This window comes from Capricornis sumatraensis, chromosome 10, assembly GCF_032405125.1.
Source record: "Capricornis sumatraensis isolate serow.1 chromosome 10, serow.2, whole genome shotgun sequence".
Classification (NCBI taxonomy): domain Eukaryota; kingdom Metazoa; phylum Chordata; class Mammalia; order Artiodactyla; family Bovidae; genus Capricornis; species Capricornis sumatraensis.
In genome coordinates, this window is record NC_091078.1 from 58,376,477 (window position 1) to 58,393,598 (window position 17,122).

Here is a 17,122-nt window from a genome sequence, read left to right on the forward strand (position 1 = left end):
CACTATCGGAAGCTGCAAAAATGCTGACGGATCACAGTGAGATGGGGCTGTGCTATGGGGCAGTAAATTGCTGAGTGTCCATCTGGGTTGCTGTTCAGACACCAGAGAAATGTGAAAACTTATTCTCCCAGGAGAGCTTCTTGCCTGACTCCATACCACATATGTCAGCCCCATTAATAACATCATAACGGGTACTTACTATCTCTATTGAAATAAAATGAAGTATTTTTAACAGACAAAGATGATGCTGTTGGCCCAAAAGTGGGGTGTTTTATGTCCAATTCGGTGAGACTTTGCCTACTCATTCTTCTTATTTGTAACACAGGTACACACTTGCAAGAATGCTGGGTAAGGATAGTGATAAATTTTTTTGTTGAGTATCAATTATATATCTATCTGGTGCCACATAGAGTTTTATGTTTGTAAATAGGAGAAGTTGGTTATGGCCTCCATGGCCATTGAATCATGACCTTGACCTTACTGCTATTATGTAGCAAAATGGAAGTTGCCAAACTGAGCTTGGTGAAACCCTGGGGTACTTGGAGATGCCACTGTATGAGATAAGCGGGAAGTAGAACCAATAGGGGTCCAGGCCACCTCCATGTCAACTAAAGCAGCTTTTAGGGTCTATGTTGATTTCTAATTTTATATAGATAAAGGGTCCCACTAGGGTAAAAGAGTCAAACAATCTCTACTTTCATAGCTAAAGCAGAAAAAGAAAATTTTTTTTTGGCCTTGCCATGGGGCTTACAGGATCTGAGTTCCCTGACTAGGGATTGAACCTATGCCCTGGCAGTGCAAGTGCCAAGTCCTAACCACTGGACCAGCAGGGAATTCTCAAATATTGACAGAATACTTATGTTAGTAATTTTCTAAGTGATTTCTTGAAGAGTGTATTCTTTGGCAATGACATTATAGATTTAGGTTCAGTTGATGGGTAAGGGTATTTCAATGACTGCTTATTTCCTCTAAGGCAACATTCACCTACCACCCAGTTGAGTGTTTTGACTTTTGATCAAGGTTTAGCCAACATTTGGATGAGCAAAAGAACATAGATTAGCCAATAGTTCTGATAATTATTTTCCTTTTAAGCAAATTGATATAAAAGTTTTATATTCAACATGGATCATACTCAAACTCATCTCTGTTGCACAAGATACGTTAACTGTATAAACTATATTAATAGTACATAAAACAGGTTTGAGGAGAGTGGAGAAGATGAAAGGTGACAGCTCAAGGGGTGGTCTTCATAACAAATCAAATATCTATCAGATTTGAGTCATTTGGTTCAAAAAGATCTCTTAACAATAAAACTAAGTTCTGAGCTGTGCTCAATCTCTAAGTCATGTCCGACTCTTTTTGACCCCTTGGACTATAGCCCATCAGGCCCCTCTGTCCATGGAGTTTTCCAGGCAAGAATACTGGAGTGGGTTGCCATTTCCTCCTTCAGGGGACTTTTCCCGACCCAGGGATCAAACCCACATTTACTGTCTCCCCTCCATTGACAGGTGGGCTCTTTACCACTGAGCCATCTGGGAAGCCTGAGCTCTAAGACAGTGTTTGCCTAATTACTGAAATAACATTCACAGTGGATTTTGAAGCATCCCAACATATCCCGAGGCTGGAATCCTGGGGGAGCAGGTGGTAATATCAGGAGAAGCTCCTTTCTAGAACCCTAGGCTGCATGTATTCTGTAGCAAGAGAAAGACAGATAACCTCAAGTAGGGAGGGTCAAGAAGGAAGGTGCTGTCTCAAGGCCAGAGGCTCTAGGTTTCTAAACTTTCCTACAGCAAAGAGATATAAGCTCGCTAGGAAGAAAGACTGGGGATGTGTGGGTCCATGTTTGAGAAGGTGGCTGATGGCAACGTTAGTCATTTATGTGTTGAGTTAATGGCAGATACTCCTGGTGAAGATGGGAAGTTATTGGCACTGGCATTAGATAAGCCACCCCTCCCTGGAGAAAGTTAAGAGCTCTTGGGGCCATTCTTTGTCAGTGAAGCCACACCAGGGCCAATATTAGTTGCAGATATTTTATCAGATCCTGAAAATAGTTCCTTGGCTCAGGAGGTGGTCCAAGTGTAGCCGCTTGTTGACCACCAAGCAAGTCTGTTTGATTAGCGATGAAGTGGAGAAATCCCCATTGTGTTCACCATTAAGGAGGGCTGGGTAGTCTGTCATTCAGAGAGTGTGGGATTCAATAGACATTCTATTGAATAGGCAGTTTTTCATCAAGTCATGTTTACAAATCAAAAGCAAAGCTTTTCCTGATACCTGATAGGTACCTTTACCCAGGTGGTAGCCCATTCACAACTAATTCACTTGTAGGCATGCCTCTTCCATAGCAAGAAGCAAGTGAAGGTCACAGTGGGGTCGAGTGCCCTAGTACTGCTAGGGAGTGTGCTCAGGCAGCCTGAGCTCCCAGGATGTCTCACTGATGGCAGTTACTTAGTGATCTTCCTGGATTTGGTTAATTTCTGAGACCTCTGAAGTACATCCATCTTTGGCTTTGCTATCTGCAATTCCTGTCTCCGCAAGGCAGCATCTCTCTTCTCTCCAGGAAGAAATCTTGATGCATCAGGAATAAAAATTCTGGTTTCTTGGGCTTTTTTTTCACCACATGGTGATCTAACAGATTTTTACATAATCTATCTTCACTATAATTCATCTTCCGTTTCTTGAATTCTCTGTGAACATCCCCTTCTGCAGCTGACAGCTTCTGTTCTCTCTCTTCTGGCTTATAAGCTTTGTGAGTCAGACCCTTTAACAGAATCTTAGTTTTCTGCTGATGGAGATCATTAAGGACCTCTACTGCCAGCTGCAAGATTTTGCATTTATTTTCAACCAGAGCTTTGCCTGCAAGCAATGAAAAAGAAAATCATTTTCCAACTTTTTTTCTTCTAGCTGATGCCTCGCTGACACTTCATTATTTGGCTTGGAATGTAAATAGTGTCCGTTTTCTTCAACTCTTGTTAATGTGGATTTTCTACTTTCCTGACTTTTTTTTTTACAGTGGTAATCTGCCAACCAAATCTTTATTTTTAAAATTATCCCGTTCATTTCCTTCCCTATGATTTTTCTCCTCTGATCTTTCATGACTAGGTTTTAGCTGCAGAGCATATTTATTGAGAATTTCAACGCCATTATTTTTCTAAGTCACAGCTTCTTCCTGAGACATGAAATCTGACTTGATTTGCTCACCAGTCCCCATGGCCAGGGCTGGGAGGGTAGGAACAGCAAGGGGCAGAAGGGGATCACCCTGCCCCCTCCAATGGCCGCCTTTCCTTCTAGCTCCTGTCTTCCTTTCATCTCTTTCCCGCCCTCATCTGTTTTTCTACAGTTTAAATTCACAGAAGATCTTGGTGCTTAGATTTCTAGCAGAGCTACTAACAGTTTTGACACATTTTTATTGCTTTGGGTTTCACAATGTCTTCGCTGCCTTCTCCAGATGCTCTTCTCAGCTGTTCATGGAGAGTCTGCCCAAACCAGCATGTTGATTTGTGCAGGTCTCCACCCTCAGGTGACCAAGAGTGACGCCGAGAGGGGTGCGGACTCACACCCAGGTGTATTCTGGCTCCAGGTCTCTCCAGTCCCTATTTTCTTCACTTCCCTAACTGGCCTTGCCAAGGTGCCATCATGTCAGGCTCTCGAGTCACGACGGTTGTTTCACTACTGAATCTGCCTCCTTAACTTGCTTTCACCCACAGTTTTAATTTGCTGCTACCTGCATCTTCTCAAGTCTCCAAAGGTCCTCCAAATACCTGAATCCGCCTCCTCAGATGACAACTCCCTTTTCTTCTGGTGTACGCTTCCCTTCAGTGAGCTCTTGAAGTCCTAGTAAGAGAATGTCTGGAGTCCAAACGAAGAGCTGGGAGCATTTAGCACCAAACTGGTGTGCGTGTGCTTGCGTGCATGCGTGTGTGTGTGTGTGTGCACATGTGTGTGTCAGAGACAGACAGGGAGACAGAGACAGAGTCTTTCCTTTGTGTGGCCTCTTTCCTTCTGCTGATGCGGGTGCTCTGGGGAGGCTGGCTCCCTTCCTCCCACCCCCTGACTCCCTGTCACCCCTGTGCTGAAAATCATGTGCAGATGGTGGGAGGTACAGGGTTCCCTGGCAAGGGTAAACCCACTGGTGTTTCTTGCCCACACAGAAGGAGGTTTGGTTGGCGCGTCATTCCAATTCCCTCTCTCTTTTGACTTGTGAAACTCATGTTGCTGTGAAAATGGAGAAGCTTTAGTGTACATATATCATCCAACAAAGTTTCCTAAAGCTGCTTCTTAAAGCAGCTCTGTTTTTTGAACACTTCTAACCCCTACTGGGATATAACTGATTTAGAACAGTATTATACAGTGACTTTCTCCTACAGGGAATTCATTATGCCAATGAAATTGTTTAAACAAAGACACTGTTTACATGGGGGGCAAATCAGCGGGGTGTGTGTGTGTGTTTTCCCTTCCTAAATGGAGAGCCCATTTTGCCTCAAAATCTCAGCCCCCATTAAAACATTTTAGAGGACTGCTTGACTTTTGCTCTCCACCCGTAATTTTTAGGAGCCCTCTTTTCACATACGACCCTGGAGCAGTGAGCACTTTTATATTTATACCTAAGAGATCAAAACAAAAGGGTCTGTCCTCAAGTTCACGGATAAGTCTGCTTATCCCCAGAGTCATCGGCCAACAAGGTCAATATTTGCTGACTGAGTAAATAATGAAAATATATTGAAAAAATTATTTAGAGGCTTATTGAGTAGTATGTAAGTAAAGACTCAGAAATGAAAATGCCAACCAGCAGGCAGAGGGCCCAGATGACAACCTGAGATGCTCAAGGTCACAAAGCTCTTTCAGAGACTGGCAGAGCACACCTAATAGCGCACGGCCATCTCCCCTCATCCTCCAGCTCGTTTACTCAGGGATTACAGCTGTGACTTTGACAAATAGGCGATTATTTTCCATGCCCTGGCCCTAGTGAGGAATAAGGCATTTTACTGGAGGGGCTGTAGCCAGAGACTCTATGCCACGGAAAGACCAAATATGAACTCATGTTATCAGTTCAGAGCAAAAGAAATGGGCAGAGTCCTTCCTCTGTTGCAGGGCCCTCTGTCTCCATTAGAGTACCTAAAAGGAGATAATGATGTCAGACCCCACATACGGATCCTTGCCACTGTGCCACAGAGTAACTCTCACGATCAAGGTACCCGATTTCACTTAAGCTATGGCTTTCAGAAAATAAGAATCTACTGCACTAAAATTCTTCAGTTTTTCAAATCATTTTTCCTCTGCCCTGAGCAATATACCTATGAATGTTTCTACTTAGGCTTTATCCACAATGAATATAAAGTAGGATTTCATTTGAATATGTTAACCTTTCAGTATAATATATATGTGGATTTTTAAAAAATTATCTGATTTCTAAACATACATTCAGTTTCTTGATATTTCTTATCTTGCTGTCTACCCCTTTACTTTGCAAAATTTTAATACCTTCACATAAGAGCAAATATAGTAAATTAGTAAGTTTTTCAATTGCTGGCATTGAAAGTAGAGGCTCAAGGGAAGTTTCAGGAAAATGGACAAAAATCCTGGATTCTGGAAAGGGCATTTATAACAAAAACGGACTCAGACATGTCTTGTTTCTCATCAGCTGTATGACTTGGGTCAAGTCATTCAACTCACCAGTGTCGTGGTTTATTTGTGAACGGGAAAGGATGATGCCTACCTTTCCTTCACTTTCTCACAGGGCTACTGTGCAGAGTGAAGAAGATGAACTTTTTGAATCTAAGAGATTTGGCACACTAAGATGGAAATAAATTTTTGGAGGGGCTACCTTCAGAGGCTAGTTGACAGAGGTCGGCTTATCACTTTTTATTCGTCTAGAATGCCAGGAACTTGACTGCCATGATGACTGCTGTGATCAGAGTCTAGCCAAGACTTGTTTACTGATACAGAACAAGGCCTGGAACTGTACTGGGATGAGAAGAGGATATGTTGGTCCCCTACTCGGGACCTAGACTCATGCATGCCTAGGGCTGAGCAAAGTGAACAAAGTTCCCTGAGGTAGGGCAGGCTTTCGGAACAGGAAATACATGGCTAACCAAAGCACTTTGCCTTGCCAAGTGGTATTTACAATCCTAGAATAAAGCGAAAGGGCACTGAACAAAGGAAAGGACCAGTCATGTGGCCAGAAGGCGTGAGGTTCTAGAATTTGCCCAGTTTCAGACACCTACCCATCCTTTCAGTCAAGGAACAGTATCTATTTCTGAAGAAGGTGGGGAGGTCGATTGCACAGACGCAACCACTGGGAAAATGGAGTTCCCATCTGACAGGTTTTTTTTTCCCCCCTCCCTCAACAGCATTTTGAAAATACTGTCCTGTGGTCTGTTGACCTCTATAATTGCCAATGAGAAATATGCGGTCCTTCCATTGTAAGTAAATTGTATTTTTTTCTTTGGTTACTTTTAAAGCTTTTTCTCTTTGTCTTCACTATAATGTCACTAAGTATGGATTTATTTTTATTTATTTTGCTCAGGACTCAAGTTTCTCTCAATCTGAAGACATGTATCTTTCTTCAGGGATGTGTAATAACACCACAAGATATTGTTGTACAACCACGGTAAAGGCAAAAACAAAAATTATCTGTTGTCGGCCAGGATGTGGGAAAAATTCAAGCCAGCGTTGAGAATTTATAAATTATCACAACACTTCTGGGGTGCAATCTGGGGGTACCAGCAAAATAAGATTCTGTATAGCCTATGATCAAGTGATTATGATATTAGGCACCAATCCTGAGAAAACTTGCGTTCATAGAAAAAGGAGATACAGGTACATCTGTTCAGTGAAGCATTGCTTGCCATTGGGGGGTGGGGAGAGAAAGAAATTAATCAAAATGTCCATCAGTAGGAGAATCAATAATGGGATCTCCAATAAATAAATCCTGGACAGCAGTTAAATGAATCAGGTATTCTCACATCACGTAGATAAATTTGGAAGACAAAATGAGGAATATAAAAAATAGATGGTAAATGGAGTGATGCCCTATGTATAGATCTTAACCACCCACAAAGCAATAATTGTCCAATATGCAGAAACAGTAAGACCTCTCACTCTCTAGAGTGCAACAGAATTTTTTAAAAAAGAGAGAGAGAGAGACAACAGAATAAAAGGCAATCCAAGAAATATCTATCCTCATGGAAACCAAAAAGAAGATTTGAAATAATTCCTGGCTTGAAGAAATAACAGAAATTAAAGGCTGCATAGAAGTGGTCAATAGTACTAGCCAGACACAAATGTGCTTGGGGAGGTAAGGGAGACAAATGACCAACCTGGGGGTCTCTCCAGACTTAAAAGTCTTAGAAAACAAAGATACTTGTTTGGAGTCCATTTTTTAAAATCTGAGTTGAACTGTAGTTTCTGACAGGGGAAAAGGGGAAGCGTTAGAATATACTCCTCCCTCCCAAGCTTCCCTTGGTGACAGGCAGGAAGGCACAGTAGAAGATAATGGAACGTAGTAGAATGTGGAGGGATGTAAAATGGGCAGCATTAAGCGGAGGGAAGCTCAGAGCAAGGAGGGCGAGGGCACGTGGGCCTGCATGGCGCTGGGGGCTGGGACGGCCAAGCACGAATGCCTGAAGTACCAACAAGGCCACAGGCCCGTGTCCCTGAGTGGGCACGGCCAGGCGGAGCCAGGCTTGAGGGGCACGTGAGGAGTTGGGGGAGCGATGCCAGGGGACGTCCTGCTTGAGGTGGGGGCTGGGTGAGAGGGAGCGCCGGGAGCCGGGAGGAAGCATGCGAGACTCAGATGGGCTTAGCTCAGAACGCCATCCTCCCGGAGAGTGGAAGTCGGCCAAGTACTGTCCCGAGGCAGCTGGCAGGACAGAGTGCCCTGGCTTCCTCACGTAGGGAGGTCACTTCTGGGTGAAAGGGGTGATGTTAATAACAGGCAGGGAGTCGGATGACACAGAGCTTTCAGGTAGACATGGTTCCTGCCTACATTCAGGTGCTAAATGACCAACCAAATGAGAACCTCTAATGAACAGCTTCCAACAATGAGAACGCCGAGTCATTACACTCCTGGGAGTAACGCCCGGGGTGCCATGACAGGCGCCAGAAAGAGCACATTAGTGGGCCAGCCCCACTCAGACCCGGGGAGGAAACTTCATGTTCTTTTAGCTCGTTGCAGATCTTGCAAAGCCAGACCCCATGCTCCAAGCTTGCTGGGTTCTACCCTCCATGTCATCCAGGAGATACAACAGGGTTACTACAGAATGTGACACTGAGCAGAGAGCATGGTGTGTATTAATTCATGTAAGAAACTGTATATCAGCACAGAAATGTTAATAACTAGAAATGACTGGATTCCCTATGTTGTCTGTTGTGGACATAAAGGCCACTGGGAGGTGGATCAAAAATATCTGGAAATTACTTGAAACTGATGAATAACTAAACAGAATTATAACTAAAATGTACCATAATCCAACTGTATTTTTTTGTCTTTTAATGATTGGTTCTGCGGCGCCCTATGCAGTGAACATTACAAAAATCACACGAAGCTCCAAAAGCTACTCTAGGTAAATTTCTTGAGTGGGAATTCCCAACTGGAATGTTTGACATATTATTCTAATAGTTCTGTATGTTAACTGATTTTGTTTTGACATTTTGACTGGTTTTGGGAAAACTGTGGTGTGTATCTGGAATTGTCTTGAGACATGCTTAAACTGTGATTCTCTGGGTGGAAAGTCCTGGTTGATAGTGTTTGCCAATTTCCATGCTGTAAATACTTCCATTATGGCTGACTGCAGGCTACAAATGTGGTATCACTGAGTGCAGAATTGGGAAGAGGTGCACAAAGTTGATCCTTGTGAGTCGGTATAGGACACTGTATATACTTGTGGCCCTGTGTAAAACTACAATTTTTTACTAAAAATATTGCCCCATAAATATACAAAGGCATTAGTGAAAGGAAAAATAAATTCCAACTGGGAGCTCAAACAGAGAAAACTGGCAGAGGATTTTTTTGAAAAACTTTGTCTATATTCTACATTTTATTATTGTCTTTTATTAAGCATCTATGTGTCACCCTGAGTGTTCTGAACTCTTAGTTTCTTTGGTGTTTCCCTGGATAGAGGCTAGGGTTCCCTCTCCTTTCAGATATTGGTGCTAAGACGATGCTGACCGAAGAATCGATGGGACCTGCTCACCGGGAAGCCAGTTTCAGGAGGGCCGAGCTGATGGTTGAGGCAGAAGAGAAGACACAGAGCCTCCTGAGTTTGGGGAGGCGATGTTGATATTTAGACGTATGGTTTGGTATGATAATGTATTACTTTAAAAAAATTAATGCTCATGAAAACAAGAAAAATCAGTTGTTCAAAAATTGAAAAACAATGGAATAATAAACTCTTCTATTAGAGTAAGCCAAGAAGAAATTTATTAAACTTGAGATGAATCGGAAATTTCAATAAGAATCCATGGACATGTTTTTAAAGGAGGCTTTATCTGTTCTGTCCCTGCAGCGATTTATGCCATTGGATATTTTTGCTGCCATCTGTCAAACTCCAGTCAGAAAGTAGGACAAGCTTATTTGTAGAATAGTGCTTATGGTTTCTAAAACTATTCTCCAATGAGAGGGACAGATGCCCTTGGGGGATAGTTGACTCCATATTTCTGGGCAGGGGGAAAATTCAGGATTTGTTTGTAAATTCTAGATGTTGAAAGAAAGCAAGGTTTCATCCACCTGGGGGAGGGAGGTGGGAGGGGGGTTCAGGATTGGGAACTCATGTACACCCATGGCGGATTCATGTTGATATATGCCAAAACCAATACAGTACTGTAAAGTAAAATAAAGTAAAATTTAAAAAAAAAAGGAAGAATGCAAGGTTGCATCTGTAGCAACATGGGTGGACCTGGAGACTCTCATCCTGAGTGAAGTAAGTCAGAGAAGGAGAAATAGCGTATGACACCCCTCATAAGTGAAATCTAAAAAGCAGTGATACAAATGAGCCTACAAAGCAGAAAGAGACTTACACACTTAGACAATGAACTTATTCTCTAAGTTTGGCGGGGGTAGGGGGAAGGACTGGGGGAAGGGATAGTTAGGGAGTTTGGGATGGACATGTACACACTTCTGTATTCAAAATGGATAACCAACAAGGCCCTACTGTACAACACATGGAACTCTGCTCAATGTTATATGGCACCTGGATAGGAGAGGAGTTTGGAGGAGAATGGACACATGCACATGTATGGCTGAGTCCCTTCACTGCTCACCTGAAACTATCACAGCATTGTTAATCAGCTACACCCCGACTGAAAATAAAAAGTTTAAATTTTTAAAAAAGAAAGCAAGGTTGCATTAAGGTATCAGAGTCATAAATCCATAATGGTTCAAAAGAGAAGATAAAACAGAGCTGCCTGAAAAAAATACAGCCAGTCTCTGAAATTGTTTACTGAAAAGGCTGTGTGTGTGTGTGTGTGTGTGTGTGTGTGTGTGTGTGTGTAATTGCTCAGTTGTGGACAACTCTCTGCAACCCCATGAACTGCAGCCCACCAGGCTCCTCTGTCCATAGGATTCACCAGGCAAGAATACTGGAGTGGGTTGCCATGCCCTTCTCCAGACTGAAAAGGCTATATGTTGATTAATAAAAATTACATGAGGCCTACACACAAGCAACAGTTTGAAAATGCAAGAAACTGTCTTTTCCTATAAGGAGATGAACTCGTAACAGGACATAGTCATGAGACAATAGCAATATTCAAGATCTCTGTGACATGTGGTTTATTTGATAGAAAAGTGAATTGGAGGGAATCAAGATTTCCTGCCAGTGCAGGAGACACAGGAGATGTAGGTTCGATCCCTGGGTCAGCAAGATCCTCTGGGGGAGGGTATGACACCCCACTCCTGTATTCTTGCCTGGAGAATCCCACGGACAGAGGAGCCTGGTGGGCTACAGTCCACGGGGTCACAAAGAGTCGGGCATGACTGAGCACACGTGTGCGCATGCTCACACTCACACACACATACACACACACGTGACCATTTATCCAACAATGATTTGCTTCGCACAGGCAGGGGCTCTACATCCTATTTCTACGTTATTTTTACCACCCTGTGACTGGTTGCCTCAGGTGGCAAGTCAGAACCAGCTTCTCTTCCTGCAGTAACCCTCACCATGTCTCACTAGAAGAGGAGAAAATCTCATAGATGTCAGAAAAATGTTACGTGGACCCTAAAGAATAGACAATTCTGAATCGGCAATATCAAATAGAAAGAAAGCATGCTGGTAAAGGGTATCAATGCTAGTTTTAAAGTAAGAGGAGAAAAATAAAGGGAAAATGTGCCCTAAAAATGTAAATTTTAAGTGAGCTTCTCTTTCTAAGGAGACTTTAAAATTAAGGGAGTATAGAAGATAAGGGACAGAAGGTAGAATGACAAGGGATAAGCTTGGTCATGAATAGATGGAGAGAAATGCCTGCACTAACCCCAACCAAGAGCACAAAAATCAGGTGGAAAGCAGGTCACTACAATGTCAACTGATGTCTATAAGAACTAAATGTATGATAAAACAAACGAGAAAAAGGTCGTTCAGACATGAATTGGTGCTTCTGAGAACATCTGGTTCTTTGCAAAATCGGTATCTTAGGCACATACTGTGCTTTACAGAAAATCGGAAGGAATCCACCTAGCAACAGGTTTATCATCAACAAAGGAGAGCAGGGTGTCAACCATGCAAGGAGGAGGTCATACCCTCTCCCCAGAGGAGGTGCTGTGGGGGTGTGAGGGGAGCTGCTTTGAGCAAGAAGTCAGCACACGGAGGGGCTGCTCAGTGGGCGGCATCAGGAAGTAATGGGCGGAAATTGGAGGCTTTGGGCTTTGTTTCAATGTGTAAGTCCAAGGATGGGTGTTTGTGAGCCTCTGAGCACCGTCCATGGTCTGTGTCAATCATGCAGGGCTGTGTCCATCACACGGGCCTGGCAGCTTAGTCTCCTCTGCTCTCCCATGGGTGTCCCTGTGAGAACTCACACCAGGGGCTGTGAGTCAAACTGCCCTGCCCTTGTTCCTAGCGTCTCTGAAGGAAACACGAGGCTCCTGAAGACAGGGTGAAAGGGAAGCCTGTCACCACGTGAGCGTTGTCCCCATCTTGGCTCCTCAAATCTCTGAACAGGATTTAGGGGATACGGCTCTGGCCCTGCTGAGCCTCTATGGTCTGGATCTAGTAGAAAAATCCAGAAGGCTCTCCTTCTAGGCCTTCGGAGAGCAGAAGAGACGGGCGCCCTTGCAGATGGGAATGTCAGCATGAAGAGAAGGCAGATTTAACGGGAATTGCTGAGGAAGCCTGGGGGGTCAACCCCACTGTGATCACTCAGGAAATTCGAGGTATTTTGTTGGGACGTGAAGTTTGTTTTGGGAGCCTTAATATACGTTATCCCATTTCTATAATCACAGGCTGCTGAGGTCATAGTCAGAATAACATTCCAGATACAAATTCTCTCACATCTGCGCCTTACACTCCGATTTCCCTTGCTCTGACAGAATGGGTTTTTATCTTGTAGTCTTTTTTTCCTGGTGATGCCCTGCTTCTTCTTGGTTTTTGCCATCACCATCTGAACTTTGTGTGGCCCAAGCCAGCTTTCCCCGAGGTCCTGGGCAGTGGCTTCTTCCTGATACTGAGAGGCTGTCTGCTCCTGGCTTTGTTCCTCTACCTGAATTCTATTACCCACGGGGCTTCATGCCACACTCCCGAGATACAAACACACCACGCTGCTCCTCTCTCACCATGCAGTCCGTCTCTTCTCTGTGCTCTCATAAACCGGTGGGCATTTCACCCCAACTAATTCTTCACTAACATTATTTTTACACGAAATGGATCCCACAGTTTCTTATAAGAGCCAGTGACATTTTTGAGTCAGACATGTCCTCATGCATAGGTGTCATTTGCTATAAGACGGTGAAGGTTGTAAAACCACTCCCTTCATTCAGCCCTGTAGAGCAAGTACAACTGTAGACTTCATATAGTCCAACATGCCTAATTCACAGGTGAAAAGCTGCATCCCTGAGGGGTACACGATCTGCCCCAAGTTCCTCAGAGGAGCTGTGCTGAAGCGACACACCCAGACTCATTGCTCAAAACACTTTCCATCATTAAGAGCACAGTGTAGTAAGCCGTGTCAGTTCTGGAGGCTGTGAGGAGAGAGATAAGTGGGGAGGGGACTGGCAGGAAAAACATATAGGAGGATGTTTAAAAGTCCAAAGATAGTTGACGAAGGAATAGACTGTACTGTCAAAGGAGTAGAAATCCTTCTGTTAGATAAACTGCCTCACCAGCAAATGACCCAGAGACCCACCCACCTGCCCATCCCTAACACTTCCCAGGAACCAGACCCTCCTAGGTGAGGTAACACCGTGTATGGTCAGATGGAGGCAGGAAATTTGGCCCCGAGTGATTCAGCTTGGATGGGGTTTAAGAGGCATGTAGAGGGAAAGCAGGTCATAAGGCCACTTCCGTGGAATCAGGACTTCCTCGCAAAGTCTGGACAAAGTTCACTGTACCCAGGAACTCAGCCTGTGGTGAAGTCCCAGAAGAGGATTCAATATACAGTGGAAATACTGCAAGCCCAGTAATAAAAGGAGTGCAAATGCAATCACCCGCAGCTGCTGCACCCGCATTAGCAGCACTGCTGATGCAGAGGATGTGGGAGACGGGAACCTGGGGGCAGCCCCCGAGTAGGATGGTGTGCCCACTAGAGTCGTTCCCAGCGTCTCCGCGGTCCTTTACCGCACGGGGACCAGCTCACCACACACCGGACATCATTAAGCGTTTAATCACAACCAACCATGCTTCCAAGTATGATTTGTGGAATAAACTGAATTGTTCACATGCCCGACCCAGCCACTCACCCATTAGCACAGACCATATAAACACGATTTCCCTCCTTCCACTGACATGTGTTAAAGGTTTACTCAGCTATATCCTGTTGGTTATTCCATAAGATACCATGTTATCGTATTTATTCATCATATAGCAATTTAAGATAGTATTTTAGATGAGGAAGAAATAAAGTTGAGAGACTTACCCCAAAGTCACACAGCTGATATTTAGAGGATCTGAGATTCTGATGCCCATGCAAACCCTCTTTTCCTGGTAAATCTCAATAACTGACAATGCTTGGTGCCCCCCTGCATGGCTGGGAGGCCTTAGGGGTGTCTTCCCTCAGGATGGGTGATTCCTGCTATTGCTGCCCTCTCTCCCCCATGTGAGTGGCCAGCAAGCTCCTACGTGCTATCTAGCCACTGGTGGCCACTGGAGGTGAATCACGGAAGTTGTAGGGTAGTGGGATGACTTGGTTATTCCTCCACACTTCAGATCCAGGTGGGCCAAGACAGAGAGCCACATCGCACAGAGGGGAATGCCTATATTGGGCAAAGCCTGGTGCTCAGCTCTTGCTGGCCAGGCTCCTGGTTTGCACTGGATCCTGATGCTTCCAAGATGTGCTTGATCATCCTTCTCATTCATATGAATAAAAAACAGTCATCATTTACTGAATGCTTATCATGGGCTAGACACTGAACTAAGCCCTTTAGGGATATTTAATTCTCATGATGCTCTGAATTACATAGCTTTATTATCCAAGTTTTGTAAGAGAAGAAATCTATCAGCCCAGAAACATGAATAAGTTGTTCAAGATTCCATAACTAGTCAGGAGTGAAGCTGGGATATGGGCCCTGCAGCTTGGATCCTGGCTTTGTTGACTTCCACACGGACCTGCCATTCCCCAGGGCTCTTGATTTTGCCATTGGATGGACTCCAGACACTGGCCACAGCTCCTCTTCTTGGTTTCAAATCAGTGACTCACAGACAATATGGTCTCCTCAGTCTCCAGTTATGGTCCTGTGTTTTGAACTGGTGATGTCCTTCAGCTGGACACCTCCTGGCCACGAAGGTTCCTGAGGCTCAATGGACACATTGCCCAAGTGTTGTGGGCTTAACCCTTCGGTTGATAAACTAATCTCTTCCTCCAGGTGAGACTTACTCCAATGTCAAAAAAGAGGACTAATTAATTTAAAGCCAGGCATGCCCTGGATTGCTATTTGCTGCATGGATCTCTGTCTAGTCTATTTCCCATTTGCCAAAAGACTTTCCAAAAAGAAAATACAGGTTTATTGTGCTTTGTGTCAATTGCATGTATTATTTAGACTACACTAGGCTGGCACCCCACTCCAGTACTCTTGCTGGAAAATTCCACAGATGGAGGAGCCTGGGAGGCTGCAGTCCATGGGGTCGCACAGAGTCGGACACGACTGAGGAACTTCACTTTCGCTTTTCACTTTCATGCATTGGAGAAGGAAATGGCAACCCACTCCAGAGTTCTTGCCTGGAGAATCCCAGGGACGGGGGACCGTGGTGGACTGCTGTCTTTGGGGTCGCACAGAGTTGGACATGACTGAAGGGACTTAGCAGCAGCAGCAGCAAGCTGAATTAACAAACACTGATTAATGGATCAAAGACAATCAAAATTTGGGCCTTGGCTCAGGGGACAATCCTGGGAAGGCGTGTGGATTGGCTGGATACCTCTCCCTCCATAAGTATTTAATACCTAGGATGACAGATGCTCTGCCATAATCAGAGCAGGGCTCTGCCACGTCTTTTCCGGTCAAGTGGAAGGAGGAAAGAGCATGGGAGAATGTAAAGGAAGGCTTTCATGGACCATGAGTAGCACACACAACTTCTGGTCACATTCTCTTGGCTGAAATTCAAACTGCAAGGGAGGCTGGGGAGTACGATCCAGTTATGTGCCCAGGAAGAAGTACAACAGGTTTTGGTGAACAATGAACGGTTCCTGCCACTCTACTTCTGATAAGTAATAGTTTACACACTCATATTTGACTTTGTTCTTCAGTGTGTTCTTTTGCATTTTCTTGATGTCAGTTTTATATAGTAATAGTTTTCTACTTCATTGTGTTTTTTCTTAAGTCTTCTATGGAAAGTGGCAGAAAGTTAAAAAAAAAATGAATGTAATAGAATGTAGATCGATTAAGTTTGAACACACCCTCTCACCATACACAAAAATAAACTCAAAATGGCTTTAGGACTTAAACATAAGACATGACAGACACCATAAAACTCCTAGAAGAGATCATAGGCAAAACATTCTCTGATGTAAATCATACCAGTGCTTTCTTAGGTCAGTCTCCCAAGGCAATAGAAATAAAGACAAAAATAAACAAATGGGACCTGATCAAAGTTACAAGCTTTTCCCTAGCAAAGGAAACCATAGAAACATAAAACTGAAAAGACAACCTACAGAATGAAAAGATATTTGCAAACAAGGCAACCCAAAAAGGCTTCATTTCCAAAATATACAGACAGATCATTTAGCTCAACAACAAAAAAATAAGCAATCCAGTTGAAAAATGGACTGACCGCCAGAATAGACATGTCTCCAAAGAAGAAATACAAATGGCCAATAGGCACATGGAAAGATCCTCCACGTCACTAATTATTAGAGAAATGCAAATCAGAACCACAATGAGGTACCACCTCACACTGGTCAGAATAGCCTTTGTTAAAAATGTCTACACATAACAAATACTGGAGAGGATGCGGAACAAAGCAAACCTTCCTGCACTGTTGGTTGGAAGGTAACTTGGTGCAGCCACCAAGGAAAAAGCATGGAAGGTCCTCAGAAAGCTAAAAATAGAACTATCACATGAGCCAGCAATCCCACTCCTGGGCATATATCCAAATGAAACTCGAATCCAGAAAGGTCCCTGCACCCCTATGTTCATAGCAGCATGGTTCACAATAGTCAAGACACGGAAACCACCTAAATGTCCACTGACAGATGAATGGGTATGAAGATGCGCTACATACATACAGTGGAAGGCTGCTCAGCCAGAAAAAGAAGGTCATGCCATTTGCAATGGATGCAACTAGTGGTTATCATACTAAGTGAAGTAACTCAGAAAGAGAATGACAAAAACCATCTGATATCACTTCTATGTGGAATCTAAGATAGGACACAAATGAGCCTATCTATAAAACAGAAACACTCGTGGACAAATAGACACAACTGTGGTTGCCAAGAGGGAGGTGGCTGGGGGGCGGCTGGGGTGGGAGGTTGGGGTTAGGAGATG

The 17,122-nt window shown here is 43.9% G+C and overlaps 1 non-coding gene across 1 annotated transcript; it reads right to left on the bottom strand.

Annotated features, from left to right (window-relative positions):
- Nucleotides 1-761: 761 nt before the first annotated feature.
- TRNAA-UGC (transfer RNA alanine (anticodon UGC)) lies at nt 762-833 on the bottom strand. The gene has a single exon. It is a non-coding gene; the product is annotated as a tRNA-Ala (tRNA).
- Between the last annotated feature and the right edge of the window lie 16,289 nt (nt 834-17,122).